The sequence below is a fragment of the Muscardinus avellanarius genome (assembly GCF_963383645.1).
Source record: "Muscardinus avellanarius genome assembly, chromosome: 11".
NCBI lineage: Eukaryota > Metazoa > Chordata > Mammalia > Rodentia > Gliridae > Muscardinus > Muscardinus avellanarius.
In genome coordinates, this window is record NC_137797.1 from 53,281,692 (window position 1) to 53,291,480 (window position 9,789).

Consider the following 9,789-nt stretch of genomic DNA (forward strand, 5'->3'; position numbering starts at 1 on the left):
GTTAAACGTGGATCAAATCTTTGCTGCTAAATTACAGCTGGTAACTTGGACAGAAATATGTCTTGTTCTCTTCTCATTTTTCTTCAGATTCTTCCATTTTTACAGATCTTTGTAGAACATTTCGAAATGTACACATCTCTCTCATCAATCATCATTGTTAATGGTATTAAAATGAAGAGAAATGAAGAGAAATCAAAACAAATTTCCAGACCACCATAGGAGCTCCCTGAAATATGTTGACTGGTTAAATATATAAATGCAATTAAACTGTAAGACCCTCAAAATTCACTGGAATAAAATGATCACTAGGAATAATTTACCAAAAATATATATCATTACACAGATCATTTTCTCAGAAAATATCAGCAATAGTTGGAAAATTAAAATGAGTCAAAGATTGGGCAAATCTAGTACAGAATTTATGCAATAAATATTTTTCTATGTATATATTAGCTTTTTTAATTTTTGGTGGTACTGGGGTTCCTGGAAACCCTTCTACTTCCGGGCTACACTCCAAGGCCTATTTTTTTATACTTTTTTGATTTGGAAACAGGGTCTTCAAACCTGCCCAATCCTCCTGTCTCCGCCTCCCAAGTGTGGGGATTACAAGCATGCACCACCACGCCTGGCTATATTTTAGCTTTTAATAAGGTAAAATGTATTTAATATTTTTACTTTGAGAAAAAATAGTCTTTTATTTATTTGAATATACTTTTACTGGTGCATTATTCTTTTACACCATAACGAGCTTCAGAGTAATAGGAACATACATGCACACAGCACTTGATGTGCTTCCTTCTGGATCCCTGCATCCTTCGCCTCCCAGTACATATCATTGAGATTGGTACTGATAACTTCCTATATGTACATAACATTATTCAAACTGTTTCCTTCATCAATTCTCCTCCCTGTCCCTCTCTTCCATATGTGAGGAACAGTGGAATATTCTTTTATTTTGATAGAGTATTAAGTTGTCCCTTTCTTTTTTTGTGTGTGGTACTGGGGATGAAACCCAGGGGCATTCTACCTCCAAGCTACACCCCCAACCCTATTTTTATTCTTTATTTTGAAACAGGGTCTCACTGAGTTGCATAGGGCTTCACTATGTACCTGAGGCTGGCCACAGACTATGATTCAGGCTGGCCCCAAACCGCGATCCTCCTGTCTCAACCTCCCAAATGCTGGGATTACAAGCATGTGCCACCATGTCCTATAAATTGTGCCTTTCAAAATAAAATTTTGTAGCTGGGTGTGATGGCTGAGACAGGCGGCTCACAGATTTGTGGCCAGCCTCAGCAACTTAGTGAGACCATGTAACAAAAACAAACAAACAAAAAAAGGGCTGTGGGTATATAGCCCCTAGATTCAATCCCTAGTACTCCACAAAAAATTTAAACTTTTGTAACAGTAGCAGAAATATTTTTAATTGGCCTCTTCTTTTACATATTTTATTAATATATTATTTTGAAATGATTTTAGGACAAAAATTTGCAAAAATAGTAAAAATATTTCCATATATGTCCTTATTCAAATTCTCCAAATACTAGTGTTTTACTCTACCCCAGTATAATTTTCAAAATTAGCACTCACATTGATACTATACTAATAAAGGATTCCCTCACCTTACTCAACATTTTCTTATTTAATTGTCACATTAGTACCCATCCTACAGACCAGGATTTATATCACGATTAAATTAATTATGACTACATTTAGCTTATGCATATTTGATAATAATACCATAGAGGTGATCTCATGGCTTCTCAGTACAACATATCAGATAGGCCATTTTGTTGAAATTTTTTATTATTGGTAATGTTAATTTTGAACACTTGGCTAAGGTAGTGTCTGCCAGATTATTTTTCCACTGGAAAATAACTATTTTTACCGTTGTGCTTGATAAATATCTTGTAGACAGATATTTTAGGGCTATGTAAATATCCTGTTTATTATCATAGATTCACCCACTCTCCAACTGGTGATTTTTCTACTTCTCTAATTTCTTTAATATTAAATTGGAATTCTACAGTGTTGGTCAGCTTTCTCACTGCTGTGACTCAAGAAGCCTGACCACACACAACTTACAGGAAGGAAGATTTATTTGCTCACAATTATTGGAGATTTCAGGGTTGAGTCCATGTCAGGCCAGGTCTGCAGAGCACAGGGCATGGCAGCAGGAAGCAGAGAGAGGAAGAGCACGGGCTCTGCTCTCACATCAAGGAAGCAGAGAAGGAGCAGGAGGAAGCGAGATCAAGGTCACACCCCAGGGACAACTTCTTAGCAACCAAGCCCTGCTTCCAATACTATTACCTTGTTTCTATGAGGGATTGGGGGACATTATGAATCCAAGCTATTACATACAGCAAGGAGGGATTTCCTAATATTTCCCTTTTATTAGTTTCAATTATTTAAGCATATAAATATCAAATCATGAATATTAATTTTATTCTGTAGATATAATACATTACTATTATCATTTCCTTAGTTTTTCAAATTGGTCCAGATTAAATCATGGGACATCTCTTCAGCTTGGCTCCTATGTCCTTTATACAACATTTCATTTCTTTCTGGAACCATCAGATGTTCCAGGATAATCTTACTCCTTTCCTGCTCTAACACTAAAATTAGTCATTTTCCAAGGATACTGGCTTCTTTAATTAGAAAATGATACCTACAAACCAGCATTTGGAAACTCGCTGTTTTCATTGTTACAGGAGTCATTACTTCTAGGACTTCTCATTAGACAATGCTAGAAAAAATATTTATAAAAATATGTGCACATACACATAATTCAGATCTCTATTTATCATTGTTTTCTATGTTTTCCCTGTTTATCATCTATCTATCTACCTATCTATCATTTATCACCATTCATTCTAGCCTTCCTCCTCATTGAAACTCCTTCCCTGAAAGCAAGAATTTTGCCTTTCATTATCCAAAGTTTATTTATTTATTTTCCCAGTCTCAAAAATGTGCAGAAACTAGTTTAAGAATAACTAGCTCATGCCTCTTGGGTAGGATAATTAGCTAACTAGTATGCAGTATTTGCATACATTCATTTTTGCCTTTGGCCTTAGAAGAGAATTTTGTCAAAAGACTGGCTTCTAAAGTTTCTTTGGTTTATTCTTTTCTTCCCTGCCTCTTTAGTATAATTTGTAACAGAGTAGGCTCATTAATTACTGTTTGTATTGAGTTTGAGGTTGTCTCCTCATCCTGCTTGACTTTAATAATTTATGTTTTTAAAATATGAAACAGTATCATGGTTTATAAAAGTTGAAGTTGTACAAAGAGTTATACTCAGGAAATTGCTCTCCTCATAGCCCATGACCCCTCTCTCCACTTGCTTTCTTGGAATGTGTAATGTTACTTGTGCTCTACATGTTTGTCCTCTCTTTTACCTTCTGAACAAGATCCTAAGATTGTTTGTTCATTGTTTGGAGAAGTGTTTTTTTTTTTTTTTTTTTTTTTTTTTTTTTGGCTGTCACAATGTTTAGCATGGTGCTAGGACATTGTGTTACCATTTCACAAACACTTGCTCAATTTTTTTATATAGTTTATTTAAATTCTCTTCCTGACCTTAGGAAATTGTATAGAGGGGTGTTAAAAAGTTAGGGTAAAAAGTACATTTTAAAACTAAATTTGTTGAGCCAGGAAATAAATTTATGATTGTGATGCTAATAGATAGAATAGGGACCCAAGAAGAGGGGGCAGAGGAGATCCTCATGACCTCACCCCCAAGTGTCTTTTCCTTATGGTGCTTCTGGATGGATGTAATTATGCTTTGTGACCTATTTGCTTTGTATCAACACTGGATAGTAAAGTATTTATTTATTTATTTATTTATTTATTTATTTATTTATTGGTGGTACTGGAGGTGGAACCCAGAGGCTTTCTACCTCCGGGCTATACTCCCAGACCTATTTTATACTTTATTTAGAAACAGGGTCTCACTAAGTTGCTGAGAGCCTCACTAAGTAGCTGAGGCTGGCTTCGAACCTGCACGATCCTCCTGTCCCAGCCTCCCAAGCGCAGGGATTACAAGCGTGTGCCACCATGCCCGGCTATAATAAAGCATTTATTTAACTCCTGAGGCCATGGCTCTTTTCTGAAGGGGGGTAAGGAGCTTGTTGTCACTATGTTAAGATGCAGATGACTTCTTTCTTAGCTCTCAGGACAACTGCACTTTAGCCTCTGCTTTCTAACTCTCCTGTAAGGATGAATGCCTTCCTTTGCTGGAACACCGCTCAGTGCTTGGGAGGTGAAACATCCCCCTATGCCATGATGGATAGGGCATTTGAGAGACATAATAGTATCAGCCATCAGCTCCAAGAACATAATGATTTTTTTAAATTATCATGCCGGGCGTGGTGGCGCACGCTTGTAATCCCCGCGCTTGGGAGGCAGAGACAGGAGGATCCACAGGTTCGAAGCCAGCCACGCGTGCTGGCTTAGGGGATCCTGTTTCCAAATTTTAAAAAATGTAAAAATAGGTCTGGGAGTGTAGCCCGGAGGTAGAAGGGCTTCCAGGAACCCCAGTACCACCAAAAATAAAAAATAAAATAAAATAAAATTATCAAGACCCTTTGTCCTTCATGCAAATGAATTAGAGTAGTACATGCCTGTAATCCCAGGAACCTGGGAATTGAGGCGGGAAGATTAGTGGTAGACTGCTCGTGGGGTCAATACCCAGTACCACACACACAAAAATAATTTATTTTAATAAAAAGAGCTGGAAATGTAGCTCAACGGTAGAACACTCCCCAGTACTGAAAAAAAAAATTTAGTAGTCTGCCAAACTTGTCTGTATGCATATAAATATGAATGTATGCTTTAAAATAAATCTGGAAAGTTACAATGCCATTATTCACCAAACCTATGCCAAACTCAGCAAGATTTTGCAAAAAGAAAAACAGGAAAAGTAATTGTAGCCAGATGTGGCAGCACATGCTTGTAATCAGAACATTTGGGAGGCTGAGACAGGAGGATCCAGGTTCGCAGCCAGCCTCAGCTACTTAGTGAGGCTCTTTGCAACTCAGTGAGACCTTGTTTCAAAATCAAGAATAAAAAAATAAGGCTGGGGGTGTAGAATGTCCCTAGGTTCCATTCTCAGTACCAAAAAAAAAAAAAAAAAAAAAGAAAGAAAGAAAAGTAATTGTATACTATATATTACATTTCTCTATCAATCTTCTATGCTATAAGACTAAATCTTTTTTAATTTCTGCCACATTTTTTGTTAATAAGTACTTTTTGTTATAATTATTTTGGATTGCAAAAATAATACATGTTCTTGATAAAAGTACTGGAAAATCAATTGGTAAGTGTTTAATAATTCACGATCTATTTACTTGAAGACCTTTACAGCTGATATTTTGGTATACTTCCTTTATCCAAACAGGTGGATGATAAACAGAGATGCAACTATTACCAATATGCATATATAGGTATATAGTTTATTTCTACTTTCTGAGCCTTATCTCAACATTCTTCAGTTGAGATTCTTCAGTGACCTTTATAAAAGGCTTTATGATGTATAACTATATACTGTTTGACTTAATCATCTGACAGTGTTAAATACTTAGATTTCTGTTCTAAATCCTGTCTGAGTAAGAAAAGAAAGTACATCACAGACTGCATAGAGGTACATCATGAACTGCGCACCCACACCCACACCACCCCCCCCACACACACACACAGAGAGAGAGAGAGAGAGAGAGAGAGAGAGAGAGAGAGAGAGAGAGATTCAAAAAAGATGAAGCAACATTCATGCCCAAATGATACCCTAAAATGAAGAGAAAGGAAAAAATTAAGACTTCAGAACCTAGAGTTGAGTCTTATCAACTTATATGCTTAGTTGAGCATTATCAAAGTAATTCAAGTCCAGAGGGGACCAACTTGTGTCTAAAACCTCTCATCACTCTACAAGAGTAGCAAAGTAATAAGAACATATCTTTGCCAGATTTGGGGTTACTTTATTTTCTTAAAGCAAGCAACAAACATCTTGAGTACAAATTTACATGTAAAGTTTCATTTGCTTATGGTGGTTTTTAGCTGTTGGGAGAGCTAAAAAGGAAAAAAAAATATTAGGGGAAAAACCAAGGAACATTTCCTGAACCTTAATGTTGGCATAGCAATATTACTTCTACTTATGCAAATAATTCATCTTTCTCTGTTACCCCGCAAAGTAAACACCTGCTTTGAGATATTTTTACACAGAGAAAAATGGTGACTAATTTGGCAGTCCAAATACCATACACTAAAAGTAATTAGATTATTATTAACAGAAATTAGACTGGGGGATGTAGCAAGAAGAAAAAATAGCTTTTACTTTAGTATTCTGTAAAATGGAGCGGAAAATGTTTTTGCAGCATGGAAAGGCAAATTAAAATAATATATGCTCTTTTAAACCACCTATGGAATTGAAAAGGATAAAAATGCTGTGTGTGGGCAAGGATGTGAAATGAAAACTCTCACACAGTTCTGGGGAAGCACAGAGCACTTATGTAATATTTTGTAAAGTTAAAAACATATACACTGTTCAGTGGATCTGAGGGCAACTTTGATGTGTGTGTACAAAGAAACACCTGGAAGGGCATTATTATAATGTTGCTAAACCTAAACAAATATTGGAGGCAGATTTAGCATCCACTAACAAGAAAATTGATTGACAAACTTTGGAATAATCATTCAGTAGAATACTATACTGTGTAGCCATGAAAACGAATATATGAAAGCTATTCTGCATAAACATGGATACCTTTCAAAACTCTAATGTTGAATGATCAAAGCAAGTTATAAAAATCTATGTAAAGCATGATAAATGTAACACAAAGTTTATGAACACAAAACAATACTCCATATTATTTATAGATACCTATGAATTATAAATGTAAAAACATCATGGGGATGATAAATACCAAATTCAAAATATTTTTGTTCCTGGAGAGAGAATGAAAAAGGACGAGAATTGAACTGGGAGGTGGCACAGAACTTGCTTAAACCCTTTTTTTTTTTTTTTTTTTTTTGTGGTACTGGGGGTGGAACCCAGGGGTGTTCTACCTCCAGACCTATTTTATACTTTATTTGGAAACAGGGTCTCACTAAGTTGCTGAGAGCCTCACTAAGTAGCTGAGGCTGGCTTTGAACCTGTGCAATCCTCCTGTCTCAGTCTCCCAAGCGCTGGGATTACAAGCGTGCACCACCATGCCCGGCTCAAATATAATTTTTTTTTTTTTTTTGTGGTACTGGGGGTGAAACCCAGGGGCTACCTTCCAGGTTACACTCTCAGACCTATTTTATATTTTATTTGGAAACAGGGTCTCACTAAGTTGCTGAGAGCCTCACTAAGTAGCTGAGGCTGGCTTCGAACCTGTGTGATCCTCTTGTCTCAGCCTCCCAAGCGCAGGGATAACAAGCGTGCGCCACCACGCCCAGCGCTAAACTCTGTTTTTAATATTTTATTTATTATGAAAATTCTGAAATAACTATGAGAAAATGGAAACATTTAGTAAAGCTGTAAGATACATAATGACTATTATTGTAATTATATTTATCAGAGATCAAACCCAGGGACATACACCCTTTTTATTTTTATTTCAAAACAAGTTCTCAGTAAGTTGCTGATGTTGACCCTGATCCTACAATCTTTCTGTCTCTGCTTCGCAAGTATTGCACTATAGCTATGCACCACTGTGCCTGGGTGCTTGAAGTGTTTTATTTAAAAGAAAAAAATAGAGTAAACACAAAACTTTCCAAGGTCCTGGAGCTAAGAAGTAGCAAAATTAGAACTGGAACCTAGATTGGTCTGAGCCTAGAGCCCATGCTAATTTGCCCTATATCCCAGTGAGGCATTTCTGATTTCTTCCTTTAAATAAGCTGCAGAAACTTTCCTTTCACAGCAAGTGCAAACTGCATTACCTTTCTTTGCTCATGAGTCTTTGGTTGATTATAAGTTCCCCAAGGCTCATTTGCTCCCATCTGGAATAGGGCCTGGCACATAGTTAACGTTATATAAATGTTTAGTGAATGTAAAAATGCATTAGAGGTAGGACAACTAGGAGACTATTACAATACCACAAGAGGGAATAAGTGAAAGAACTAGGAAGCAATCATTGGAATTAAAAAGAAAGTGGACTGGAGACAACTTTGCAGCTTCTATGATAAATGGTGTAGAACATAGAAGAAAAGGATCAGAAAAAAAAAAACAAAAAGAGGTGTTAGCCGAGCTTGGTGGCGCACACTTGTAATCACAGCATTTGGGAGACTGAGACAGGAGGATTTCTCAAGTTCGAAGCCAGCTACGTAGTGAGGCTCTTTGCATCTCAGTAAGACCCTGTTTCAAAATAAAAATATAAGAAATGAATAGGGCTGGGGGTGTTGCTCGGAGGTAGAATGAATGCCCCTGGGTTCCATCCATAGTACCACAAAAAAAGAGGTGTTGAACATAGTTGGATTTTGAGTCTTTGCTATGTGCCAGGCATCTTTCTAAGCATCATATGTACTAATTTCTTAACCCCCCTTCCCACATTCTATGAGGTGTGTACTATTACTGTCCTCATTTTGTAAAGGGGGAGGAAATGGAAACACCAAGAGGCTAAGTAACTTGCCTAACTGGGGTTTGAACCTTGAAAGCTAGCTTCAGAATGCACACAAGTGATGATGATGTCTTATTACCAAATAGAACCCAGGGAAGGAAGAAAATGAATGACAGTGTTTTTAAATTTGTTGTGTTTACGATAATGAGACATAGATGAGGGTAGAACTTTAAAGTCAAAATGCCCTGTATCTTTGCTAAGGCTCTGATAGACTTTGGAACATTGGTGGCCAGAGCACAGCAGTGGGAGTCCCCACCCCAAACAGAGGTAATACGGGGGAACCTTTACTGCAGAGACGTGAAAAACAAAACTATAGCAAACAAAAAGTCAGTCTACTCTCCTCTTATTATTCCCATATGCCAAGATTTCTAAACAACAACAAAGTTTTTTTCCCATCTACATTCCATATGATTGCTGTAGTTAATATATATTTCAGTTACTTTTCCTTAAAGGAAATTATTATTGTTTTTTACATGGGCATTTTCAGAGAATTTTTGGTGATTCGGTTAATTGAGGTCCAATTGAGGTTTATTATTATTATTATTATTATTATTATTATTATTATTATTTTGGTGGTACTGGGGTTCCTGGAAGCCCTTCTACCTCTGGGCTACACCCCCAGACCTATTTTATATTTTTATTTGGAAACAGGGTCCCCTAAGCCAGCACGGCTGGCTTCGAACCTGCGCGATCCTCCTGTTTCCGCCTCCCAAGCACGGGGATTACAAGCGTGCGTCACCATGCCCAGCAAGGTTTAAAAGAACAAAAATATGGGGGACACATCGAGCATAGTTCCAGTTGCCTGCTATAATTCTTAACAGCTTAGGAGTAGAACTGGGGAGAACAAACAGTGGGGCTATTGTATTGCAGAGGATATAATAGATGAACAGAGAAGTGATGGCCTCTAGGGGGCTGGTATGAGCACATAGAATAGCTGGCCAGGCTGCCCTAGTTGGACTGAAGGCAGGAGAGAGCATGAAGGGACTGGGTGACCCAAAGAAGAGAAGGGGGCGAAGGGCAAAGAGCAGGGGTTGTGCAGGTGATCTGAAAGCAGGAAACTGCTACTCTCTGATTGGTGGATAATGTCAATCTGTCTTCAGGATTTCCCTCCACTGCCTAAGGAAGCATGACTCTGCTATCCTATAGTGTTGTGTAGTTTTCTTTCCAGAAGTCTTGTTTTCTGCATGCTTTTAAGAAT